The following is an 18,938-nucleotide window of genomic DNA, read 5'->3' as shown; positions in this document are numbered from 1 at the left end:
TGTTTGATTGATTCCTTGCTTGCTTGTGTTTGATTTGGGATTTCCATGGCCTTATGTGGCGTGTGGAAGAGTTTGGGACGCTTGGGAATCATTTGGAGGCGGAAATCTATGATGGAGCTTCGGGGAAGACGATGTTCCATATCAGTGTCGATCGCACCTTTGGTGTGTCGGTCGACACTAGTGCGAGGATGGCTCGAGAATCTGTGGAGTGACGATCGACACCATGTGTAGGTGTTGGTCGATACAACTAGGGTTTTCGAGAGGTGTCAAACAGGTGTCAGTCGACACCAGGAAGGTGTCGGTCGACACCAGGTTGTCAGTGTCGGTCGACATTGGTATGGTGTCGGTCGACATTGGTATGGTGTCGGTCGACACCAGCCCTCGTCGGTTGATGATTGCTTGCTTCCTGGTTTGTTTGTATTTGTCTGATGATTGTTTGATTTTGGATTTTCAATTGCTTGTGTGTATAGCCCAGTAGATGGGAGGATTGTCTCACTGAGTGTTTATAACAATACTCATGCATCTCAATATGTGTTTGTGATGCAGGTAAAGGCAAAGTGTGATCGTGGAATCAAGGCGATGAGGAGGAGGATGTTCTAGAGTCTTGATTGATTGTGGTCTAGCTATTGTTAGGTTGCTAGAATTGAGTTGATGGAACATTGTAGGATGTTGGAATCTGGTTATTGACTTGTTGGTTCATTTGGTTATTATTGTTGGAATTTTTACTGGATTATTAGAATTATTTGATTATCAGTTGTTGTTGATTGTTGCTAGGTTGCTAATGGGTATGGGACCACTAGAGAATTATTATTATTATATAAAAAACGGGAAGGGTTGTTTTAGTATGTATGATGAAGTAAACTACAGTTCAAAAAACTCTTTCTTTAGCGAACTTTTCACCAACCCCCCCCCCCCCCATTTAAACCCTAGATTATTTTTTTTTTCTTTTGGGTTTGTTTGTTTTCTCTCAAATATTCTCTTCTTCAAGTGAAATCTAAAGATTCTTTTAGTCTGTATCTTTGGGCACTTATCTTTATCGTGGTTTATTTACACCCAGAACTGGAGATTAGAGGGAAGTGAAAGCAGACTGCAAAAGTGATTCTTATTCTTCGTCGTTGGCGAGTGAGAACGATGAGACGGTGGTGGTGGTCGTAGAGACCATGATGCAGGATACTTAGATTCAGCCTGGTGATGGGGAAGCAGCGACTAAAGTGAAATCTTGAAACAACCCGAGCCATTTTTTATAATAATAACAATATATAATTAAGCATCCCATACTACTTACCTAAACAAACCAAACCACAATTCATCATTAAACCAGCAACAACCAATAACATGCCCAGCGGAAACTTATAACATTAATCAACTCAAATACACAACATTATTACAATAACTTTATTAACCAATCTATCCAACAACCTAGCATAATTCTATCCAAGGTTCCAACATCAATAACATAACCATAACACAACAACCGAGATCCTAGATCATCCTCCTCCTCATCGCCATGATTCCACGTCACATACCTGCACATCACAAACAATAATTGAGATACGTAAGTATTATCACAAATACTTAGTGAGGCAATCCTCCCATCTACTGGGCTATAAACACAAGCAACTGAGAAAACAATCTTTAACAAACAACAAACAAAACACAACAAACCAGGAAAAAACAAGCATCAGCCGTCTGATGAACAAGTTGGTGTCGACCGACACCTCTCCTCCAGCGCCTTGGTGTCAACCGACACCCCTCTCGTGTCGATCGACACCGACTCTGCAACACGTTCTGCATGAAGCCGAAAGTTGTAGATCCGTTTCCCAAAACCTCCAAATCATCCAAAACTCACCCAAAGGTCCTGGAAACTCAAGGGAACCAACAACCAACCACAAACATACAAGAAAATAACACAAACAGCCACAAGACAAGCAAAACAAAGGATTCTCAGACTTAGATCAGCCATGGTCATGCACTCACCTCTTTTGCAGAAAGTTCAGACCCTAAACAACGAAACCAGCTCCTTAAGAAGCTTCTCCTTCTTCTCTATCACCAGATCTCTCCTCCACAGGAATAGATCTTCCCAAACAAGACAAGGATCTCCCCCAAAAGCCCCACACTCTCAAGCGCTCCTCTCTCTCTTTTCCTCTCTATTTTTCTCTCTAGAACGGCACAAACTCTAAAACCCACGACCCTAGGTCGACTTTCCCTTTAAAGACCTTGGTTTAGAGATTTCACTTAAACCAAATCACTTCAATTCGACAATTAAATCAATCTGGTCAAACCAGAAATTGATGGTGTCGATCGACACTCCCTTAGTGTCTATCGACACCCACTCCTCAAACCCACAATTTGGTTTGCGGATGTTACAAATCTCATGAGGGAAAGAACGAAGAAGAAGTGAAAGAGGACAAGTCTGAGAAAGAAGATGAGGTATAAGATGGTGCATCTTCTTCGCTACCAAAACTTCATCGTGTTAAACATTTGTCATCCACAAAGCAGGAAACAAAGGAGAAAAATTGGCTACGAGAGCACCTTATCTGGTAAGCTATTTCACACTCATCTTATGGTTTGTTTTCCCTAAATTTTTTCATCTCAAGTAATCTCTCTCGAATCCTACCTATTGAGAGGAATTTGAAGCCGAATATATTGAGGAGTATAAGGACTTGTAATCTAACTAGTGAATTACTAATGTATAGCTTAGTAAATTTACATATCTTTCATCTTTGTTTCCTTCTTTACCATCACAAGCTCTATCACGATCTTTATCCTCATTATTTGCTTCATGACCTTTATCCTCATTATCTGCTTCACGAGCTCTAGTATCATTACCTGTTTCAGAAATCTCGTTCTTTTCCACATAGAGCTCAACTGATTTTGTCCAAATCGAAGCTAGACACATTCTCTGAAATTTTTCAGATCCATTATACAACAGCTTCAAGTCTGTAAATATCACATATGGAAGTTTGTACCAGATCCTATGCCCAAACAAATACACCCCAATAGACCCCATCATGTTTGTGAAAACTGTTTCAGACTTGCATTCAAGAGTGTGAGGCTCACCTCCTTGATATGTAATCACATTACCTTCTGAGTTGACAAACTTTCCACCATGGTAGATCTGGAAGGTAGCATTATCAGAGCTGAAAAACAAAAGAAAATTGTGTGAATTTCAGAATTTGACAATCTATACAATTGAGAATTTTTTTACTTCCTAACACAATTATCTATTCCGCAATTATCTATATAGAGTTCAGACTCATGTGCCTTCGAGAACCAAGGGGTCTTCGAGCCTGCTGCATCTATCACCAATGCAAATATTAAGCCCAAAATAGTAGATACTCAAACTATCTATCAACATCTACCATAAAAACGTAAGAACGGATGAACAATGAAAAAATCAGAAATGTTAATCTAAAATTTACCTTCTAGGAATTGGCTCGTCGACTCCCATTTCATCGTCAATTGAGAGAGAGCCACAAATCGAGAGAGAGAGAGAGAGAGAGAGAGAGAGAGAGAGAGAGAGAGAGAGAGAGAGAGAGAGAGAGATTTGGGGACAAACGAAAAATGACGTCGTTTTGGAAAAAATTTCACACTCTCATATAAAGGAAAACAACATTGATTTGCTATCTCTGCACACGTGGAATCCACGTCATATTGGCTTAACTAAGAGATTAACATAATTAATAATTAATCACGTTTTTGTATATTTAGATACAAAATCATAAGTTTAGGTATAAAATTCAAATAATTTAAAAATACGTGATATTTCGCATAGTCGATAGTCCGATATATGGACCGAACTATGATTAATCCATGGTGGATTAGTCTATATCATGATTATCTTTATCTATTACAACTTGAATACTTATGATTTATGATTAATTAGTTAATATCTTTTCAAAATTCTCCACAAAAAAGAAAAAAATCTCATTTATAATATTCTTTGATATCCTTTCTGCACAAAGGGTATTGCTTTCGTTAAATTTTATATATTATTTTTTTTTCCAAATCACTTTATTCTTAAAAGGGTAACCCTCTTCTCAATATCTGGAAAAAGCTTAGAGTATACACTGATATTAATTTAACATAGCACATACGCATGCCAATAATTTTAATTATATATAGCAGCATCTATACATTTATTAATTATTCTCATGGAATAATAATACGTACTATCTCTAAAAATGGTAAAGTTTATATTAATTGGAACAATATGCAGTTTTCTAATAAATTTATACGGATGATTAGTATTATTGCTACTTGGCTTTGATCAAAAAAGAAAAAAAAAGTTATATATATATATATATATATGTTTAGCTACTTGCCAAAAATATATATATATATATTAGTATTATTGCTATTTAATTCCTCTCCACCTTATTAATCTACATATAGACAAATATGATGATCCAGATCCACTAACGTTTTGATTCGTATCCTTAAATGTGATATGATATATCGATTGCATCGATGATCTCGACATACGTCATAGTAGATTACGAAGGTATTTAAATGGTTATTAAGATGCTTTTGAGTTTTGACAAAACAAATATACGTCTGACGTTCTTTTTGGTTTAATGTGTGAGAACATTCTTGTTTCATTACAAAGAATATTCGTTTTTCGTGTTTGTCATATCCAAGCAAAATTAACCTAACCTGCAGTATAAAAAATAAAAATATTTGTTTCGCTAACTTCAGATGTTAAATTCTTATTTAGTAGAACATTTTTATTTTATTTTTGAAAATTAATCATCTAGAATATTAAACTCCATTTTAGTTACAGTATATAAAAGAAATCGTCATGATCTCCGACTCAAATTTAAGTGTTATTCGACAATTATAACTAGAATGCTATGGCACAAACTTCTTTACGTTAAACTGCATAAGATAAGAGCAGGCCTATATGCCACTTTATCTTTTTTTCGAAAAGAACATATATAGGTGCCATAGCAGTTTATTTCTGTAAGTTAATATAGAAGGAGACAAAAGATCTACGTTTATTTCTCTTTTGATAAACAATAATTTACAGAAGTTAAAATTCGACCGATGGAATCTTCACGAGCTGCGAGGACGAAAAAAGTTTTGGGGACAAAAACCAAGTACATGTGAAGTATAGTGGCTTAATGATTAATCTAGCTTTTGTGCATGTATATAATACATTTCAGTTCCTAGGAAATCAATATTGTATTCGAAAAAGTTTTTTTAAATTTCTGTATTTCTACGGTTTATCTATTGACAGGTATACTTAATTATTTCAATTATTCCATTAGTATCTATATATACACGAAAAACTAACATTTATGAAAAAGTCTTACCAATTATGTTACATCAATAAGACAATAATCGATTCCCGTAGTCAACTAAGTGCTAATTATATACTCCGTTATGGTTTTACTTTTTGTATCACAACTTGTCATATATATATCTACGAGTGTTTTAGCCAGCTATGTATTATTTATCGTACAAGAAAATAGCATAAAAACGTTCGACTGTGGTAAGTGGTAAAAATAACTTCTTAGTCAGATAAACTAATTATATATTATAAAGTTAGAAAACAACAGTGTTATGATGAACTAGCTAGATACAATATATATACTCTATGTTGTTTAACATGTCTTTTAAATACGCAACGGAAGACAAATCTTGATAAAATGAAAAGACTAGTCGAAACTCATCTATAATTCATTCACAGAGATAAGAATTATTTTTGATAAAATGTTAAATTAACGTAGCAAAGATAAGATGTAAAACACACCACGGATAAAATCGAGTGCCAGTCGGAAAAGAAAAACATGAAGCTTATGTACGGTATCCATGAACATAAAGAGTAGAGAAGAAAACTATATATCCTCTAATGCTATACGTAATATTGCACTTCAGTGAAGGATCAAACATCATTTAGTTGTTTTAGGACTAAAATATAGAATGTTGCTAAGAATCATGTAAGCTCTTGTGGAACAAAAACGGACTCTTGCATAAACTAAGACAAACATGTGAACTAAAAGAAAAAAAAACCTGTGAACTAAATATGCAACATTAGGTCGAGTCACAAGGTAGATAAATGGGATGTCCAACTAGGTGAGGTCAAGGAGAATAATACTAGTTCACTTTCCTAGCTTTTGGCTCTCCTTCATCGGAAAAGTGGATGGTGTCACCCCAAGAACTCTTGAATTAAAAATGTAATATCCAATGCGTACTTTCTTTGAGACCAGACAATGTTGTATGGAGTATGAAAATATGTAACGAAGATAAATTAATTTTTGCCGTTATCCCGAGATTTTTTTGCTAAAATCATAATCTTTTCATAGAAAAAAAAAACGGTTAAAATGAGCTTTGACTTGAAATATGGATAACGGAAGGTGATCAAAATGTCATAAAGACATGTAACATCATATATATCTTGTGGAAAAAAAGGAAGAGTGGATAATAAGAGATAGACATATACCTTTCGAAGAGTGATCAATATATATGGGAGGATGGTATAAAATAAATTAAAATAGCGTGTTAAATAACGTGCCATCGAAATATAATAAGACGCTAACATAAAATGTGTTATTAAGAAAATAACATAATATAAGCTTAAATACCGTGTGAAATCAACTCTTAACTTACATGAGGATTTCACATACAAAAGAAACGATGTGGATATAGAGTTCGTTATATCCCTGCACCTTTGTAAATGTTTAGAAAATAAAATATGTACTAAAATACTTTACAAACCAAGGTTATGTTATATCGATATATATTTAACAGATAAAATTATTTAGATGTCTTTTTGGCGAAGAAAAAGTATCTACATATCAAAGATAGATTATTCTGACTTTATCTTATAAGAAGATTTATTCTCATAAATATATAGTTTGCAAAATAATTTGAAAATGCTGTCAATGCTAATTATTCTCTTCTAATTCTGATTTGCCAAGTTCACCAACAAAGAAAAGAAAAATTGATTTGATTCTTGGTCCTTGGACCGGAGCCAATGCCTATAACTTCTTAGACAATGACTTTCCCAGTCCTTTTTTATCTATTGTAACCCAAAAAAGTAACAATTTTCTAATCAAAATCTCGGTCAAAATAGGCATAGATATTTAGATTTTCTTCCATAGATACAAGAGAGTATCACGTGGTCGTGTTAGCTTTTTGTATTATTTTCTCATTAGTTGAAAAGAAATATATACTTGTTTTCTTTGCAATTTGATTACATTTGAGTTTCTTTTTTGTCAACTTTGTATATTTAAGTTCGTGTTCACATATTTATATCAGTAGTATATATATGTATGACATCCTCTTCCTGCATTTGCTCCCTATATTCCTCATTATTATTAGTCATGGGGGGAGAGAAGAAGTTTTGCAAGTCGTGGAGCGACATGAAGAAACACTTAAACGACACCGTTTCCAAGAGCTTTGCCGGTCGTTTCTTCAAGCTAGAAGCAAGAAAAACAACTTTCACGACTGAACTCCGAGCTGCAACCGCCACATTCCTCACCATGGCTTATATCATTACCGTCAACGCCAATATTTTAGCCGACTCCGGTGCCACATGCTCCTTCAACGACTGTTCTACCGTGGCTGGTTCTTCACCACCGGGGCCAGAATGCGTACTTGGTTCTAACCCTGGCTACGAAGAATGTATTTCCAGGGTTAAAAAGGACCTTGTTGTGGCTACTTCTTTATCAGCCATGGTTGGTTCATTAGCAATGGGTTTCTTAGCTAATCTCCCTTTCGGACTTGCTCCCGGTATGGGAGCCAACGCTTACATCGCGTACAACGTAGTTGGCTTTCGTGGCTCCGGTTCAATCTCTTACCATACAGCTATGGCCATCGTGCTTCTTGAAGGATGTGCGTTTCTCGCGGTGTCCGCTTTAGGACTCCGCGGGAAGCTAGCTCGTCTCATCCCTCAAACGGTGAGACTAGCATGCGCGGTTGGTATAGGAATGTTCATCGCTTTCGTTGGTTTGCAAATGAACCAAGGCATTGGGCTCGTTGGACCGGATAAGTCAACGTTAGTAACGTTAACCGCGTGTGCCAAGATGGATCCCGTCACGGGAGCTTGTCTAGGAGGGAAAATGAAGAGTCCTACGTTTTGGTTAGCCGCTGTCGGGTTTCTCATAACGAGCTATGGTCTAATGAAGAACGTTAAAGGTAGTATGATTTACGGAATCGTGTTCGTTACGGCTGTTTCTTGGATTAGAGGCACTGAGGTCACAATCTTTCCACACACTCCTCTTGGAGACTCAAACTATAACTACTTCACAAAAATCGTTGACTTTCACAAGATCCAGTCAACGTTAGGAGCTATAAGCTTCACGGAGTTTAAAAACAGCGAGGTTTGGGTTGCGTTCGTTACACTCTTCTACGTTGACCTCCTCGGCACGACCGGAGTACTCTACACGATGGCTGAGATCGGAGGCTTCGTGGAAGACGGGAAGTTCGAAGGAGAGTACATGGCTTACCTAGTCGACGCAGGGTCCTCCGTGGTGGGATCGGCGTTAGGGGTCACTACAACGGCGACGTTCGTGGAGTCATCGGCGGGGTTGAAAGAAGGAGGGAGGACAGGGCTAACGGCCGTTATCGTCGGAGTTTATTTCTTGGCGTCGATGTTTCTGACGCCGTTAGTTACTAACGTGCCGAGGTGGGCGGTTGGGCCGTCGTTGGTGATGGTTGGTGTGATGATGATGGGAGTTGTGAAAGATATCAGATGGGGAGAGACTAAGGAAGCTGTTACGGCCTTTGTGACGATCTTGCTTATGCCGTTGACTTATTCCATTGCTAATGGGATTATTGCTGGTATTGGTATATATCTTGCTCTAAGCATGTACGATGTCGTTTTGGGAGTTGTGAATTGGCTTAATGGGGTTAGGAAACGGGTTATGAGAGAGCATAATCAAGTTTCATCCGTTGCTACCGTTGAGATTGTTTGATTATTGACGATATCACAAAACCGGTTTTAGTGGTGTGTGAGTGTACACCGGGAGTGGTGGAGCTTTTCACATGGTCGGTCGTTGGATGACCATGCAAAGACCCGTCATGATTGCTCGGTGGTTTTTTTTTCTCTGTTTTACTTTTTTTTTTTGGGTTTAGTTTGCGTAGGCGAGAGTAGTGAAGTAACATCGGATGCATCAGCTGCCATGAACGTGTGTTCGATAATTCATGGCTGCTTGTGCATGCATTGTTTGTACTTCGTAGGGTTTAATGTTTCAACTATGGCATTTTTTGTTTGTAGCAAATATTTCAATCAAAGACGTTTGGATCCTAAATCGCATTCTGGTTTCTTCTGAATTTAGTATTATGATAATTTAAGTTAATAGGATTCAATTTTGAATCTACTTCGTTTAATAAACTGGGTTTAGCTATAAATTAAGAGGATTCAACCCTTGGCTAAAAAACTTTTTTGGGGCTTTATTGTTACAATTGGCTGTTTGCATATGTCATTAGGCATGGGCATGTTCATGGGCCTGGACACCCTCCTTTGCTCTTTTGGATTGGCTTCTTCATACTTATTATCTTACGATGCCTTCTCACCTACACAAAAGATTTTAACAAAATTTTAATAATGAGCATTTTCATTTTTATTTTGGTTTTGGTCAGAATTCCAATCGGATTTAGTTTATTTTGCTTAGTTTGCTTTTACGAAAAAATTAGCTAGTATTGTGATATCTCCCATATCACAAAGGATACGATATTAATTACATTGATCATCTGATTCTCTGTATTTACTCTATAATCTCTTACATTAGGAAATACTCTATTGTATATATGTCACAATGATTCATTCAACAATAGGATTAACACAATTAAATAGATTGTCTCTGCGTTCCTATATGGTATCAGAGCCAAAACCAGAAACTTGATTTATTCTTCTTTCCTTTTCCGACAATGAGCACCACCGCTACCGATGATTCCTTGAACCCGACGAACCCGAACCCAACGAACCCGATCCCGACAAACTCGACCTCGACCAACCCGACTCCAGCGATCCCGACCTCGACCACGATGGAAGTTCGCCGCACGATCTCCCCATATGATTTGACTGCTGCCGACAATCCTAGTGCTGTGATCTCTCATCCTCTGTTGAAAGGAACGAACTATGACGAATGGGCTTGTGGAATGAAGACTGCTTTAGACGCAAGAAATTCGGTTTCTTGGATGGTTCGATAAAACGTCCTGACATCGGATCTCCGGATCTTGACAACTGGTGGACAATCCAGGCACTTCTAGTGTCATTGATTAAGATGACCATCGATCCAGTGTTGCGTTCCAACATCTCTCATCGGGATGTTGCTAAGGACCTCTGGGATCACTTGAGAAGCGTTTCTCTGTCACCAACGGACCACAAATTCAACAACTCAAAGCAGAGCTTGCTTGTTGCAAACAACGTGGTCTCGCTATTGAGGTGTACTTTGGCAAGCTTTCCCGAATCTAGGACAGTATGTCTGCTTATCGACCATTGCGAGTGCGTTTGTGATCTTGGGGCCGTTTAAGAGCAAGATCGCGAAGACGATAAAGTGCACCAGTTTCTCTTTGGACTTGATGATAGCAGCTTCCGTACTGTTTGTTCTAGCTTGGTGTCTCGTACTCCACTTCGGCCTATGGAGGAAGTGTATAACATTGTACGTCAAGAAGAGGACTTGGTTCGTCAAGCCACTCAGACACCTGCTAAGAAACTTGATGTCACTGCGTTTGCTGCTCAATCTCGTTTTCGCCGTGATGACAAAGATAAGGGTGTTTTGTGTAAGCACTGCAATCGACATGGACATCTCTCTGATAGTTGCTACGCCGTCATTGGGTATCCGGAGTGGTGGGGAGAGAGACCGCGAACTCGCACAGCACACGGTCGAGGACGTGGAGGCTCTGTTGCATCTTCTAGTGTGGGTCGTGGACGTGGTGTGTCCTATGTGAATGCTGTGCAAATCTCTGCCCCGACTGCCGACCATGCCAACTACGTGATCACTGACGCTGATCGTGATGGTGTTACTACTCTGTCTGATGCAGAGTGGGAAGGCATCAAGAAATTATTGAACAAACGAGCTCCATCTGCTACCACTGATCGTCTATCGGGTACGTCATCTGTTCTCTCTTGGATCCTAGATACATGTGCTTCTCATCACTTGACTGGTCGCTTAGAAGTTTTATCTGATTTGAAAGACATGGCACCAGTTATGGTTATTCTCGCTGATGGTAGGGAACATATTTCTGTTTTGGAAGGCGTTGTTGCTCTTGGGGCAGGATTGATTTTGCGATCTGTTTATTATGTTGAGGGGTTATGTTCTGATCTGATTTCTATGGGGCAATTGATGGATGAGAACCGGTGTGTGGTTCAACTTGCTGATCACTTCCTTTTTGTTCAGGACCGCACTTCGAGGACGGTGATTGGAGCAGGGAAACGTGAGCGTGGAACGTTCTTTTTCTGAAGCATGGAGGTAGCTGGTTCTGTGACGACACGTCAAAGGAGTCTTATGATCTGTGGCATCGAAGAATGGGTCATCCTTCTGCAAAAATTGTTGGTCAACTTCACAATGTTTCTGTTTCAGTTTCTTTAGAGAATTTGAATAATGCTTGCGATGTATGTCTTCGCTCAAAGCAGACTCGTGCTCCTTTTCCGAGCAGTATGAATAAAACCAATCATATTTTTCAATTGGTTCATTGTGATTTGTGGGGGCCCTATCGAACTCCAACGTATTCAGGGGCTCGTTATTTTTTAACAATCGTTGATGACTTCTCCAGAGGGGTTTGGCTTTTTCTTCTCAACGAAAAAACCGAAACAGCAACGCAAATCAAATATTTTCTCGACTGGGTTTCTCATCAGTTTGGAACTCAGGTACAGAAAACTCGAAGTGACAACAACACTGAATTTATGTGTCTTGCAAGTTATTTTCGTGAATATGGGATTGAACAAGCAACCTCTTGTGTTGGGACTCCCCAACAGAATGGTCGAGTAGAGAGAAAGCATCGTCATATACTTAACGTTGCTAGAGCATTACGTTTCGAATCCAAGTTGCCAATGAAGTTTTGGGGTGACTGCATTTTAACCGCCACATATCTGGTCAATCGAAATCCTAGTTCTATCCTCCAAGGTGCTACTCCTTACGAATTGCTGTACAATGCTAAGCCAAGTTATGAGCATCTACGGGTATTTGGAAGCTTATGTTATGCACATAATCATAATCACAAAGGAGATAATTTTGCTTCTAGGAGTAGAAAGTGTGTTTTCTTAGGCTATCCTCACGGTAAGAAAGGTTGGCGTTTATTTGATCTGGAAAAGGAGGAGTTCCTTGTGTCCATGGGTGTGGTGTTTTGCGAGACAGTTTTCCCGTATGCCACACCATCGTCAACCGCAGCCACAAATGAAGAAGACGATTCAGAAGTTGACTTATGGGCTTCTCTTTCCAATGAGTTGGACTTGGATCCACCAATTTTATCAGGCCCACTCTCTACACCAGCAGCCCAACTTGTTCCTTCTTCAGTATTGTTTCTTCTTCAGTATTGTTGGATCAGTTGGGAGTTCTCCGCTTGTCACGACTTCTTCACCGTCGTCTTCGGTACCCTCTTCACCTCCGATTTCTGATCCATCACCGATACTCGATCCCGACCTCCCGACTGACCCACATCCGATCCGTGAACCCAAACTCCCAACTGATCCCAATCCGACACGCGAACCAGACCTCCCAACTGATCTCAATCTGCCCCGCGAACCAGACCTCCCAACTGCTCCTAATCCGACCCTGACTCCCACATCGACGCCTGCCATTGAGTCCACAACAACACCACCAGAGGAGGTTCTCGGTCGGGCCACCGCAAGAAGATACCGTCTGTCAAATTGCAGAACTTTGATACCTTTGAAAATCCCGTCAAAAAGGCATCCGCTAATTTGTTAATTCATTCTGCTTTGTATCCGATTTATGAATATGAACGTGGCGCTAGATTTTTGCCTCAACATGAGGCGTTCATTGCTGCTGTTACATCTGCGATTGAACCAAAAATCTATCGTGAAGCAATTCATGATCATCGTTGGCGATAAGCTATGGGATCCGAGTACAATGCTCTTGAAGATAATGATACTTGGAAATTGGAGGAATTGCCTCCAGGGAAGACTACTATTGGTTCCCAGTGGGATTTCAAAATAAAACACAACTTTGATGGTTATGTCGAGCGGTACAAGGTTCGGTTGGTTGTACTTGGGAATAAACAGTCTGAAGGGGTCGACTATGGAGAAACATTTGCGCCTGTTGCAAAAATGGGCACTGTTCGCTTATTCTTGCAGGTTGCGGTAAGTAAAGGGTGGGATGTTCATCAGATGTACATCTATAATGCATTCCTTAATGGTGATCTTGATGAGGAAGTCTACATGAAGCTGCCACCTGGGTTTAAAGCTCCAGCAAATAAGGTTTGTCGTCTAAGAAAATCTCTTTACGGTCTTAAACAGGCTCCACGTTGCTGGTTTGAGAAATTTCAGGCAGCGTTGGTCGGCTATGGTTTTAAACAGTGCTTGTCTGATTATTCTCTTTTTACCTACAAGAAAGGCTCCACAGTCTTAAACGTTCTCATCTATGTGGATGATGTGATCATCTCTGGTAGTACCAAGGCAGTGACGAACAGTTTTGAAAGGTACTTGTTTTCTTGCTTTCGTATGAAAGATCTTAGGCCACTGAAATATTTTCTTGGAATAGAGGTGGCCAGGAGTTCAGAGGGAATGTATCTTTGTCAACACAAGTATACTTTGGATATCATCAAAGAAGTTGGGCAGTTGGGTTGTAAACCTGCGGAGTTTCCTCTTGAACAGAACAACAAACTGGCACTTTCGAATCTCCTCTCTTGACACAACCCGGTGTATATCGTCGAATGATTGGTCGTCTCATCTACCTTGCAGTCACGAGGCCAGACTTGTCATACTCTGTTCACTATGTTACTCAGTTTATGCAATCTCCCCGTGAAGATCATTGGCTCACTGCTCTTCGTACTGTCAAATATTTGAGTGACAATGTTGGGCAAGGTATCTTGTTACGAAGCGATTCAGACTTACAAGTTGCATAGTTGGTGTGAATCGGACTATGCAAGTTGTCCTCGAACAAGGAGGTCTGTCACGGGGTATTTTATTCAACTTGGCACTTCTCCTATCTCGTGGAAAACAACAAAGCAACGTACAGTCAGTCTTTCTTCTACCGAAGCCGAGTACAGAGCAATGTGTTGTGTCGTTCAGGAACTTACTTGGTTAAAGCGCATATTGTTAAGTTTGGGAGCCACTCACCCTCAACCTATGCATGTTCATTGTGATAGTAAATCCGCAATTCATATTGTCACAAATCCAGTTTTTCACGGCCGAACAAAGCATATAGAGATAGATTGTCATTATGTTCGTGATGAAATAACAAATGGTGCGATTTCCCTGTCTCATGTCGACACGACCGCTCAGTTGGTAGATATTTTCACTAAGGCTCTTGGAACAAATGAGTTTTATTCGTTCAGGTCCAAGCTAGGCATACAAAAGCTGCATGCTCCAGCTTGAGGGGGGTATTGGGTATCTCCCATATCACAGTCAAGGATACGATATCAATTACATTGATCATATGATTCTGTATTTACTTTGTAATCTCTTACATTAGGAAATACTCTTTTGTATATATGTAACAACTCATTCATCAATAGTATTTACACAATTCAACAGATTGTCTCTGTGTTCCTGTAGCTAGCTCAAAACAAAATAGTTTAGTTTGGTTTGGTTCAGCTAAATTTGGCCTAGTACATTTTGTAGATTTGGAAAAAAGTTTTAAGAGATAAACAACATCATAATCATTTAACAATGCAACTGTTCCAGTGCTATAAACCATTAGAAGGCAAGCAATTATGCATATATAAAATAGATGGAAGAAATCTTAACCAAATGGTAGTAGTTTAATGGTTTTCATTTAAGGAGGAATTGCCCGTTTTTACTTGAGTAAAAGTTGCCATGTTCGATGTAGGTCATGGATCAAGTAAAAGTTGCCATGTTCGATGTAGGTCATGGATCAAGCCATTAGCCATATCAAATGCATAGTTATCTACCACGCTCATTAAGTCAGTCGAAAACGATGTCATGCATTAGATTCATTAGAAAATATGGTGAGTGGAATTTTGATCCATTAAAAATCTGATAATTAAGTGGGATACCCCACGACTAAATCCATTTTGAGAGGATTAATCGTGTGATAAAAGTTTAGATCACCCTTTGGTTATTAAAATAAAGTCTTCTAATATAAAAACATAGTAAAGTCTATAGGGTTGACGCATTATTCCTCCCTAAACTAATTGCATTCTCAACTTTACTACACCAACTTTTTGGCTCTTCATACTGTAAAGATGTGAGTTTATTGACTTGAATGGTACTAAAAGCATACATACATATTTATACAAGAGACAGAGAAGCTACTAGGTTAAGTAATTACAGAAGGTTCCATATACAGAAATATGATATATTGATAGTTTCATGTATAGAGATATGATATCTCTAGTAGTTATTGGTTTTGCCTTGTTTGGTCCTTGACACGCCCCCTCAAGATGGAGGGGTAGGAACCACTCCAATCTTGTTGCGAAGATAAGTGAACTGTGTACGTGGTAACGGTTAGGTGAGTGCATCGGCTAACTGATCTTTGGTGTTGATGTGAGCAACATGAAGAAGTTCTTGTTGGATGTGACCTCGGATGAAGTGGTAGTCAATGGCTATGTGCTTCATTCGTGAATGAAAGACAGGGTTTGCGCAGAGGAATGTTGCCCCAACATTATCACAGTAGACAACCGGCTTCATTGGTAAAGTGACACCAAGTTCGGTTAAGAGCGTACATATCCATTACAGCTCCACAACGGTGTTTGCCACAGCTATATATTTAGCTTCTGTAGAAGACCTTGTGACTTGGGTTTGTTTCTTAGCAGACCAAGAAATAGGGTGTTTGCCAAGGTAAACGATATATGCATTGGTGGAAACGTAATCATCCATGTCCCCAGTCCAGTCTGCATCCGAGTATGCATGAAGGTGATAGGCAGTTGGAGGCAGAGAAGAAGATTCTATGTGTGGTTGTGCCGGCGAGATAATGGAGGACGCGTTTGGCTGCTTGCAAGTGATCGTTGGTCGGGCGGTGAATAAATTGCGACAAATGGTTCACCGCATACACAATATCTTGTCTTGTGAAAGCAAGGTATTGTAGACTGCCAACGAGTTTCCTAAATTCACGAGGATCAGAGAGAGGGATACCAGAGTGAAGGGTGAGCTTGGGAGAAGATGCCATTGATGAGCAGACCGGTTTGCAAGCAAGCATGTTGTGGCTGTGAAGAAGATCAAGAATATATTTTTTCGGAGATAAGTGTAACCCTCTCGATGTGCGATGTGCCTTGATTCCTAGAAAATAGTTTAAAGCCTCGGCATCTTTAACTGAGAACCTCTCGGCAAGTAGAGCAAGGATGTGAGTAATGAGGCCATTGTTACTACCGATTATGAGGATATCATCAACGTAGATGAGGAGGTAAACAAAGTCAGAGCCACAACATAGTGTGAAAAGCGAGGTGTCGGCTAAAGAGTTGTGAAAGCCTAGTGACAGAAGATACGCCTTGAGTTCTGTGTACCAGGCTCTGGGAGCCTGCTTGAGCCCGTAGGCTGCCTTTTGTAAGCAACAGACGTGATCAGTTTTATCTCTGTCGACAAAACCCGGTGGATGCTCCATGTACACCTCTTCAGTCAATGTTCCTTAAAGAAAAGCATTGTTCACATCTAGTTGCTGAATTGGCCACCCCTTGGAGACGGAATCATCAAGGACGAGACGGATGGTTGTGGTTTTGATTACTGGACTGAAAGTCGCGGTGTAGTCTTGGGCTAATTGTTGATTGTATCCCTTGGCAACTAGGTGGGCCTTACAACGTTGATGTGAACCGTTGGAGTTGAATTTTTTCTTGAAAATCCATTTGCAGCCAACAACGTTTTTCTTTGGAGGTCGAGGAACAAGGTCAAATGTGCGATGCTGTGCAAAAGCATCAATCTCCGTTGAAAGAACTCCTCGCCACCTCTTATCTTTTAATGCTTGTGTGACAGTCATCGGTTCTTGCGGAACAGAGGAGTTGGCGATGACATTGAGATTGTATTTTGGATTCGGTTTGCGAATGTGATTTTTCCGTCGAGTGACCATTTGATGAGTGTTGGTCGGTTGAACCGGGCGGCTTGTTGTGGTTGAACCGGGCGGCTTGTTTTTGTTGGGAGGAGGAGGACGACGAGCAAGTTGTCGTAGGTGTTGAGTGAGAGACTAGACTTGAGGTTGATAAAGGGCCAGAATCATCAGGTTGGGCCGAACGGGAGGAGGAAGGCCCATTAGAGTATGAATTCGAGTGAGTACGGGGAGAGCCCATCCGATCTGTATCTGTGCGATGATCATCACGAGATTGAACAGAGGATATCAGAGACATACCTGGCGGTGACGACGGAGGGGTCAGGTGGGGCGCTGAAGACAAGGGTCTTGGTTCTCCGGCAGGTGGCGGTGTTACGAGTGGAAGCCGAACCAGAATTTGGTGAGATAGGAAAATTGGTTCATCAGAATTTGGTGAGGAGGATGAGGGTCGAGATTGAGTAAGATGTTGATACGGGAATACCTTTTCATCAAATCTGACATGTCTGGACAAATAGACACGACCGGTGGTTGGTTGCAAGCAGTAGTAGGCACTCTGGGTGAGGGAGTAGCCGATAAAGATGCAGGATGTTGATCGATTCTCCAGTTTGTTGGTGCTGTAGGGACGAAGCCATGGAAAGAAGAGACAGCCAAAGATGTGAAGCTTGTCTTTATGGGGTGTGGTTCTAAAGAGTTTCTCAAACGGTGACTGCATGGCGAGGAGTGGTGTTGACATCCAATTGATGAGATATGTGGCGGTAGCTGCATATGGCCAATGTGATTTTGGCATTCCAGCATGTGTTAGCAGTGTGAGTCCTGTTTCTACAACATGGCGATGTTTGCATTCGGAGATGCCGTTGTGTTCAGGAGTGTGAGGTGGAGCAGTGTAGTGAGAGATTCCAGCAGAGGCTAAAAATGACTTGAGAGCAACAAACTCTCCCCCATTGTCAGAGTAGAGAGTCCCAATGCGGTTCTTGAACTTGTTTTCAACGAGTATCTTGAAGGTAATGAATACATCATGAACTTGGGATTTTGTTTTGAGGGGATACAACCAGGTATATCAGATAAAATGATCGATGAGTACTAGATAGTATTTGTAGCTTTCATTGGAGAGGATAGGTGATGTCCAAACATCAGTGAAAATGTATTCAAGTGGGTGAGTGGAAACAATGGTGGATTGAAAAAATGGAATTTTATGAGTTTTATTGATCGCACAATCAGTACACAAGGTTTGTGATGTAGTAGATTATGAGGATGGTAAAGAAAAACGAGAAACAACTTTATTAAGGATGGACGAAGAAGGGTGGCCTAAGCGATAGTGTCAGTCGGTTAAGGATGGTTTTGTGGAGGTGGTTGTGAAGAAGGAGGCATAGGGTGTGGAAGCGACTGGCCACTCATAAAGCTCGCCTTTAGTCCTACCTTGGAGTAACGGGGTCCACGTTTTCAGATCCTTCACCTGAAATGAGGTAGGAGAAAATTCAACCGTCACCTTGTTAGAATTACATAGCCGATAAACAGATATAAGGTTCTTATGTAGATGTGGAACAAAAAAAACATTGTTTAATCGCAGTTGACCAGAGGGATAAGATAAAGGTATTGAACCAGTGTGAGTGATCTTAAGTGCAGAGCCATCACCAATAACAATAGAGTTGTCGCCATTGTAGGGTTGATGGAGAGCTAAGTTCTGAAGATCGCTGGTCATGTGATGCGTAGCACCACTCTCGAGCACCCATGGGTCAGCAGGGTGTGGATAGCCAAGTGCAAGGTTGGCCTGAGGTTGCCATGGGCGGTATTGTTGTGGCATCAGGTTGGGAAGCA

General features: G+C 40.2%; 1 pseudogene across 1 annotated transcript; it reads left to right on the top strand.

The window, feature by feature from the left end:
- Nucleotides 1-7,234: 7,234 nt before the first annotated feature.
- Nucleotides 7,235-9,257, top strand: LOC104761018 (adenine/guanine permease AZG2 pseudogene; annotated as a pseudogene). Its single transcript, XR_015588118.1, has one exon. The product of XR_015588118.1 is annotated as an adenine/guanine permease AZG2 pseudogene (transcript).
- The last annotated feature ends 9,681 nt before the right edge of the window (nucleotides 9,258-18,938 follow it).

Source organism: Camelina sativa, chromosome 18 (genome assembly GCF_030686135.1).
Source record: "Camelina sativa cultivar CO46 ecotype springtype chromosome 18, ASM3068613v1".
Taxonomy (NCBI): domain Eukaryota; kingdom Viridiplantae; phylum Streptophyta; class Magnoliopsida; order Brassicales; family Brassicaceae; genus Camelina; species Camelina sativa.
The sequence above is the reverse complement of the archived record's forward strand: the minus strand, read 5'-3'. Positions and strand labels throughout refer to the sequence as shown.